Source organism: Magnolia sinica, chromosome 2 (genome assembly GCF_029962835.1).
Source record: "Magnolia sinica isolate HGM2019 chromosome 2, MsV1, whole genome shotgun sequence".
NCBI classification, from domain to species: Eukaryota; Viridiplantae; Streptophyta; class Magnoliopsida; order Magnoliales; family Magnoliaceae; genus Magnolia; species Magnolia sinica.
Window position 1 is genome coordinate 74,578,688 of NC_080574.1, and position 8,371 is coordinate 74,587,058.

The following is an 8,371-nucleotide window of genomic DNA, read 5'->3' on the forward strand; positions in this document are numbered from 1 at the left end:
AATGTCTTCTAAGCCAAATAGAGGATCCAATCATAAAACTAATTGAAAGATAGATAAAATCACTACAAGAAAAAATGGGCAAAGGCTACGGCCAAAAACCATAGCAAAAGCCCTTTTGCTACGGATATGATCCGTAGCACGTCCGTCGCTATTGGTGGGGTAGCTAAAGGCCTTGCTACGGACTATATCCGTAGCAATAGATATCAATACCTACGGATTATATCCATAGCAATAGATACCAACATCTACGGATTATATCCATAGCAATAGATACCAATAGCTATAGAATATATTCGTAGCAATTAGATACCAATAGCTACAGATAATAGCCGTAGCAATAGATACCAATAGCTACCAATAATATCCGTAGCAATAAATACCAATAGTTACGGATTATATCCATAGCAATAAATACCAATAGCTACGGATAATATCCGTAGCAATAGACACCAATAGCTATGGACTAAAGCCCTAGCTATAGCTATGGATTATATTCGTAGCTATTTTTTAAAAATTTATAATAATATGACCTGTTTCCATTGCAAGAACCTGCTGTGATTGATAACTCATCTAAGCTTAATGCTGATAGAAATAGTACATAAAATGCAATCAGAAAAAAAATGATGCATTTATTACAAATAGCAATCAAATCATACAATGCATCCTACATTCACATTTCTAAATAAACAATACTTCACTTTGCTCAACCTATCATAAGAATTACAACTAAGGCATGCCCTCATGTGCAAGAAACAAATACACTCCAACACAGTAAACACCCTCCATATGCATTCAATAATGCTCACGTTTTTACAGAATTTTCTTCCTTCAGACGGTCAATTTCAGCAAATGCAGAAGATAAAGCTTCTTCTTTCCTTGAAACTGCAGATGTAACTTCTGTGGACTTCGACACAAGATCACTTTCAAGTTCTGAAACCCTTCCCTTGAGAAAATGAATTTCATCCTCCACTGACTTCTTTAGCTTGTCAGCCTGTATAAAACAGCATTTGTAAACACAATCAAACAAGCATGCCTTTGTACACATCTCAAAAGGAAGAAAGACAAAAAAAAAAAATACTTATAGATGAGGAAATAAAAAATGTACCTACAAATCGTCTAAACTATGGCAAAATCCAACATGAGTAATGTGTTCAAACCTAGGATGGACTTTTAAACTCAAAACCTAGGTTTAGGTTAAGGTTATAGGTTTAGGTTTAGGTTTTAGGTTTAGGGTAGGTTTAGGTTTTAGGTTATAGCTTATAGCTTTAGGGAATTGAGAATAGGTTAGGGTTTAGGTCTAGGAAATCGGGTTCGGGTTCGGGATCAGGTTTAGGTTTGGGTTTTCAAGATTAGGTTTAGGTTTAGGTTAGGGAGTTGAGATTAGGATTAGGTGTAGGTTTAGGTTTAGGTTAGGGAGTTGAGAATAGGATTAGGTGTAGGTTTAGGTTTAGGGATTTAAGAATACATTTAGGTTTTAGGTTTAGGTTTAGGTTTTAGGTTATAGGTTTAGGCTATAGGTTTAGGTTTAGGTTTTAGGTTTAGGTTAAGGTTAGGTTATAGGTTATAAGTTTAGGTTATAGGTTATAGGTTATAGGGTAAGGTTTAGGTTATAGGTTTTGGTTTAGGTTAAGGTTATAGGTTTAGGTTTAGGTAAAGGTTTAGGTTTAGGTTATAGGTTTTGGTTAAGGTTTAGGTTTAGGTTATAGGTTATAGGTTATCGGTAAAAGCTTTAGGGAATTGAGAATAGGTTAAGGTTTAGGTTTAGGAAATCAGGTTCGAGTTTGAGATCGGGTTTAGTTTGGGTTTTCAAGTTTAGGTTTAGATTAAGGAGTTGAGATTAGGATTAGGTGTAGGTTTAGGTTTAAGGATTTGAGAATACATTTAGGTTTTAGGTTTAGGTTAAGGTTATAGGTTTAGGTTAGGTTTAAGTGTAGATTATAAGTTATAGGTTATAGGTTATAACTTTAGGGAATTGAGAATAGGTTAAGGTTTAGGTTTAGGAAATCAGGTTCGGGTTCGGGATCAGGTTTAGGTTTGGGTTTTCAAGTTTAGGTTTGGGTTTTTAAGTTTGGGTTTAGGTTTAGGTTTAGGTTAGAGAGTTGAGATTAGGATTAGGTGTAGGTTTACGTTTAGGGATTTGAGAATACATTTAGGTTATAGGTTTAGGTTTAGGTTTTAGGTTTAGGTTAAGGTTAGGTTATAGGTTATAAGTTTAGGTTATAGGTTATAGGTTATAGGTTAAGGTTTAGGTTATGGGTTTTGGTTTAGGTTAAGGTTATAGGTTTAGGTTTAGGATAATGTTTAGGTTTAGGTTATAGGTTTAGGTTAAGGTTTAGGTTTAGGTTATAGGTTATAGGTTATTGGTTAAAGCTTTAGGGAATTGAGAATATGTTAAGGTTAAGGTTTAGGAAATTCGGTTCAAGTTTGAGATCGGGTTTAGTTTGGGTTTTCAAGTTTAGGTTTAGGTTAAGGAGTTGAGATTAGGATTAGGTGTAGGTTTAGGTTTAAGGATTTGAGAATACATTTAGGTTTTAGGTTTAGGTTTAGGTTTTAGGTTTAGGTTAAGGTTATAGGTTTAGGTTAGGTTTAGGTGTAGGTTATAGGTTATAGGTTATAGGTTATAGCTTTAGGGAATTGAGAATAGGTTAAGGTTTAGGTTTAGGAAATCAGGTTCGGGTTCGTGATCAGGTTTAGGTTTGGGTTTTCAAGTTTAGGTTTTGGTTTAGGTTTAGGTTAGGGAGTTGAGATTAGGATTAGGTGTAGGTTTAGGTTTAGGGATTTGAGAATACATTTAGGTTATAGGTTTAGGTTTAGGTTTTAGGTTATAGGTTTAGGTTATAGGTTTAGGTTAAGGTTGGGTTATAGGTTATAAGTTTAGGTTAGAGGTTATGGTTGTAGGTTAAGGTTTAGGTTATAGGTTTTGGTCTAGGTTAAGGTTATAGGTTTAGGTTTATGTTAAGGTTTTGGTTTTGGTTATATGTTTAGGTAAAGGTTTAGGTTTAAGTTATAGGTTATAAGTTATAGGTTAAAGCTTTAGGGAATTGAGAATAGGTTAAGGTTTAGGTTTAGGAAATCGAGTTCGGGTTTGAGATCGGGTTTAGTTTAGGTTTTCAAGTTTAAGTTTAGGTTAAGGAGTTGAGATTAGGATTTGGTGTAGGTTTAAGTTTAAGGATTTGAGAATACATTTAGGCTTTCGGTTTAGGTTTAGGCTTTAGGTTTAGGTTAAGGTTATAGGTTTAGGTTAGGTTTAGGTGTAGGTTATAGCTTATAGCTTATATGTTATAGCTTTAGGGAAATGAGAATAGTTTAAGGTTTAGGTTTAGGAAATCAGGTTCGGGTTTGGGATCGGGTTTAGGTTTGGGTTTTCAAGTTTAGGTTTAGGTTTAGGTTAGGGACTTGAGATTAGGATTAGGTGTAGGTTTAGGTTTAGGGATTTGAGAATACATTTAGGTTATAGGTTTAGGTTTAGGTTATAGGTTATAGGTTTAGGTTATAGGTTTAGGTTTAGGTTTTACGTTTAGGTTAAGGTTAGGTTGTAGGTTATAAGTTTAGGTTATAGGTTATAGGTTAAGGTTTAGGTTATAGGTTTTGGTTTAGGTAAAGGTTATAGGTTTAGTTTTAGGTTATAGGTTTAGGTTAAGGTTTAGGTTTCGGTTATAGGTTATAGGTTATAGGTTAAAGCTTTAGGGAATTGAGAATAGGTTAAGGTTTAGGTTTAGAAACTCGGGTTCGGGTTTGATATCGGGTTTAGTTTGGGTTTTCAAGTGTAGGTTTAGGTTAAGGAGTTGAGATTAGGATTAGGTGTAGGTTTAGGTTTAAGGATTTGAGAATACATTTAGGTTTAGTTTTTAGGTTTAGGTTAGGTTTAGGTGTAGGTTATAGGTTATAGGTTATAGGTTATACCTTTAGCGAATTGAGAATAGGTTAAGGTTTAGGTTTAGGAAATCAGGTTTGGGTTCGGGATCGGGTTTAGGTTTGGGTTTTCAGGTTTAGGTTAGGGAGTTGAGATTAGGATTAGGTGTTGGTTTAGGTTTAGGGATTTGAAAATACATTTAGGTACTAGGTTTCGGTTTAGGTTTTAGGTTATATGTTTAGGTTATAGGTTTAGGTTTAGGTTTTAGGTTTAGGTTAAGGTTAGGTTATAGGTTATAAGTTTAGGTTATAGGTTATAGGTTAGAGTTTAAGGTTTAGGTTATAGGTTTTGGTTAGGTTAACGTTATAGGTTTAGGTTTAAGTTAAGGTTTAGGTTTAGGTTATAGGTTTAGGTGAAGGTTTAGGTTTAGGTTATAGGTTATAGGTTATAGTTTAAAGCTTTAGGGAATTGAGAATAGGTTAAGGTTTAGGTTTAGGTTATAGGTTTAGGTTTAGGTTATAGGTTATAGGTTATAGTTTAAAGCATTAGGAAATTGAGAATAGGTTAAGGTTTAGGTTTAGGAAATCGGGTTCGGGTTTTAGATCAGGTTTAGTTTGGGTTTTCAAGTTTAGGTTTAGGTTAAGGTGTTCAGATTAGGATTAGGTGTAGGTTTAGGTTTTAGGTTTAGGTTAAGGTTATAGGTTTAGGTTAGGTTTAGGTGTAGGTTATAGGTTATAGGTTATAGGTTATAGCTATACGGAATTGAGAATAGGTTAAGGTTTAAGTTTAGGATATCACGTTCAGGTTCTGGATCGGGTTTAGGTTTGGGTTTTCAAGTTTAGGTTTAGGTTTAGGTTAGGGACTTGAGATTAGGATTTGGTTTATGTTTAGGTTTAGAGATTTGAGAATACATTTAGGTTATAGGTTTAGGTTTAGGTTTTAGGTTTAGGTTAAGGTTAGGTTATAGGTTATAAGTTTAGGTTATAGGTTATAGGTTAAGGTTTAGGTTATAGGTTTTGGTTTAGGTTAAGGTTATAGGTTAAGGTTTAGGTTTAGGCTATAGGTTTAGGTTAAGATTTAGGTTTGGGTTATAGGTTATAGGTTATAGGTTAAAGCTTTAGGGAATTGAGAATAGGTTAAGGTTTAGGTTTAAGAAATCAGGTTCGGGTTTGATATTGGGTTTAGTTTGGGTTTTCAAGTTTAGGCTTAGGTTAAGGAGTTGAGATTAGGATTAGGTGTAGGTTTAGTTTTAAGGATTTGAGAATACATTTAGGTTTTAGGTTTAGTTTTAGGTTTTAGGTTTAAGTTAAGGTTATAGGTATAGGTTAGGTTTAGGTGTAGGTTATAGGTTTTAGGTTATATGTTATAACTTTTGGGAATTGAGAATAGGTTAAGGTTTAGGTTTAGGAAATCAGGTTCGGGTTCGGGATCGTGTTTTGGTTTGGGTTTTCAAGTTTAGGTTTTGGTTTAGGTTAAGGAGTTGAGATTAGGATTAGGTGTAGGTTTAGGTTTAAGGATTTGAGAATATATTTAGGTTTTAAGTTTAGGTTTATGTTTTAGGTTTAGGTTTTTGGTTTAGGTTAAGGGTAGGTTATAGGTTATAAGTTTAGGTTTTAGGTTATAGGTTAAGGTTTAGGTTATAGGTTTTGGTTAAGGTTAAGGTTATAGTTTTAGGTTTAGGTTTAGGTTATAGGTTTAGGTTAAGGTTTAGGTTTAGGTTATAGGTTTAGGTTAAGGTTTAGGTTATAGGTTTAGGTTAAGGTTTAGGTTATATGTTATAGGTTATAGGTTATAGCTTTAAGTAATTGAGAATAGGTTGAGGTTTAGGTTTAGGAAATTGGGTTTGGGTTTGGGATTGTGTTTAGGTTTGGGTTTTCAAGTTTAGGTTTAAGTTTAGGTTAGGGAGTTTTGATTAGGACTAGGTGCAGGTTTAGGTTTAGGGATTTGAGAATACGTTTAGGTTTTAGGTTTAGGTTTAGGTTTTAGTTTATAGGTTTAGGTTATAGGTTTAGGTTAAGGTTAGGTTATATGTTATAAGTTTAGGTTATGGTTATAGGTTATAGGTTAAGGTTTAGGTTATAGATTTTTGTTTAGGTTAAGGTTATAGGTTTTGCTTTAGGTTTAGGTTTAGTTTTTAGGTGTAGGTTTGGTTTAGGTTATAGGTTTAGGTTTAGGTTATAGGTTATAGCTTATAGCTTTGGGGAATTGAGAATAGGTTATAGGTTTAGGAAATCGGGTTCGGGTTCGGGATCGGGTTTAGGTTATAAGTTTAGGTTTTGGTTATAGATTATAGGTTCAAGTTATAGGTTTAGGTTAGGTTATAGGTTATAGGTTTAGGTTTAGGTTATAGGTTATAAGTTATAGGTTATAAGTTATAGGTTAAAGTTTATGTTATAGGTAAAGGTTTTGGTTTAGGTTATAGGTTTAGGGTGTGGTTTAGGTTAAGGGTGTGGTCCCTGCAAATACAGATATAAACACGGCCTGTCCAAATGGCCAGGCCCCTCCAATGCTATCCATAGGAAATGTACAGCTTCATTGTGGTCATAACAGGGGTTCCCACCTTCCAGGGACCCCCGGTCAACATCCGGATAGGTCCGATGCACATCTAGATCTGCTTCATCAATTTCGAGATAATAAATAACTTGTCCAAATGGCCAGGCTACCCATATTGCTGTCCATAGAAAATGGACAGCTTCATCATGGTCATAACAGTGGTTCCCACCTTCTGGGGACCCCCGCTCAACATCCGGATAGCTCCGATGTACATCCGAATCTACTTCATCAATTTCGAGATAATATATAAACATGGGCCTGTCCAAATGGCCAGGCCACCCATATTGCTGTCCATAAGAAATGGATAGCTTCATCATGGTCATAACAGCGGTTCCCACCTTCTAGGGACCCTCACTCAATATCCGGATAGCTCCGACGCACATCCGGATCTACTTCATCAATTTCGAGATAATATATAAACGTGGGCCTGTCCAAATGGCCAGGCCACTTCATCAATGAATCATATAGTATGAAGGAAAGAAGATTCACCAATTTATCTAGCAAGGAGAGAAAGTGTGAGTGCTTGGAATGTCGCCCTTTCTTTGAATAATGGATGCATATTCCACAATGCAATCTGAGAATGAGTAAGTTTTTTAGTTTCTCCGACAATGCATATGGGCACAGATTTACAAATAAAGATTTTAAAGATTGTAAAACAGAGTAAATGATTATATTAACTTCAAAGTATCAATTAAGAAGAAAAATGTAAATGATGATGGGAAAGAAATCTCGATATATTAAATTATTGAAGGACAATGAGACATGCCAAGACTACGGGTGCCCAGAGCAAGATAACTGCACTAATGTTGTACCTAGCTGCATTGATAGAACAAAAAAATTATACAAATGAAATGACAAAAAGCCAGGATATCATACACCAATGTTGTACCTATCTACTGATGACACTACCCGTAGACAGTCAATACTCCTTGGATAACTTAATCCTCTATTAATGTAATTAGCATTTCTAAAGGAAATTTAAAAATAAATAAATAAATAAAATTTAAATCTGCTTTCTAAATTGTACTTACCGATAGTTGGAATTGTGGTAACAATCTCCCCTAGCTTGAGCTTGAGTCTGTTTTCTATTATAATTAGCGAAATCAATACGAACTTACAACAATAGGTACCAGGTCTTTGGTCCAGGGGTGATCCACAATAAAAGGTACCATTTACCATGAACTAAAACCATATATTATCCATACCTTAATTGGACTCACTACAAGGGTAATCTTTCAATGATGGCCCACTACTTCTGATAATCACTACAAGGGTAAGAAAATTGCAAATAGTAAGACTCATGAGATGACATATGTACAAACAGTGACAAGACTAGCTAGTAATGACAGGAGGCTAAGACATCAAATTATTTATGAAGAATAGGAAAAAACAAAGATAAAATAAATAGTTAAAAACTTTACCATTTCAATATTGAACCTTGTAGTGGCAACATTGATCTATGGGGCTAAAAATACATTAGCCTGCATATAAAAATCTCAAGTTAGTTGGGCCTTTGAGGTCCTCAAATGATAGTAGAAGAAGCCAAAAACTATTGAAATTAACCAGCAAGCATTTTAAAAATCCCTCTCAGATAATGAAGGAAAAGTACACAACTCACCTTGATGCCCATTCTCCCTCCTCCTTTACCCAGGCTTGGGACCGGCAATGAAGGAGTTGCATTGGAGGAGTTAAAAAGGGGCTTTGGCTCCATTTGGTTTGTAACGACCAAATGGAGTCTAATATGTTTAAATATAGAGTATAAAATTCATTCAAAATTATAAAAACCGAACCAAACAACATATAGAGTAACCAAAAAAAAAACAAGCGAAACATCAATAAAAATTAACTAAAAACCAAACCAAGTTCTGAGTTCATCAATATAAAGTAACTAAAGTGCCAAATTAGTTCAAAATTAACAAAAAAACAAGCGAAACATCATATAAAGTAACTAAAAAATAGCATCCA

At 34.5% G+C, this 8,371-nt stretch overlaps 1 long non-coding RNA gene across 1 annotated transcript; it reads right to left on the minus strand.

Annotated features, from left to right (window-relative positions):
* Positions 1-604: 604 nt before the first annotated feature.
* LOC131229269 (uncharacterized) lies at positions 605-8,047 on the minus strand. The gene is made up of 4 exons (XR_009163242.1): positions 7,828-8,047; positions 7,627-7,671; positions 6,896-6,980; positions 605-991 (listed from the first exon to the last, which is right to left on the minus strand). It is a non-coding gene; the product is annotated as an uncharacterized LOC131229269 (long non-coding RNA).
* Between the last annotated feature and the right edge of the window lie 324 nt (positions 8,048-8,371).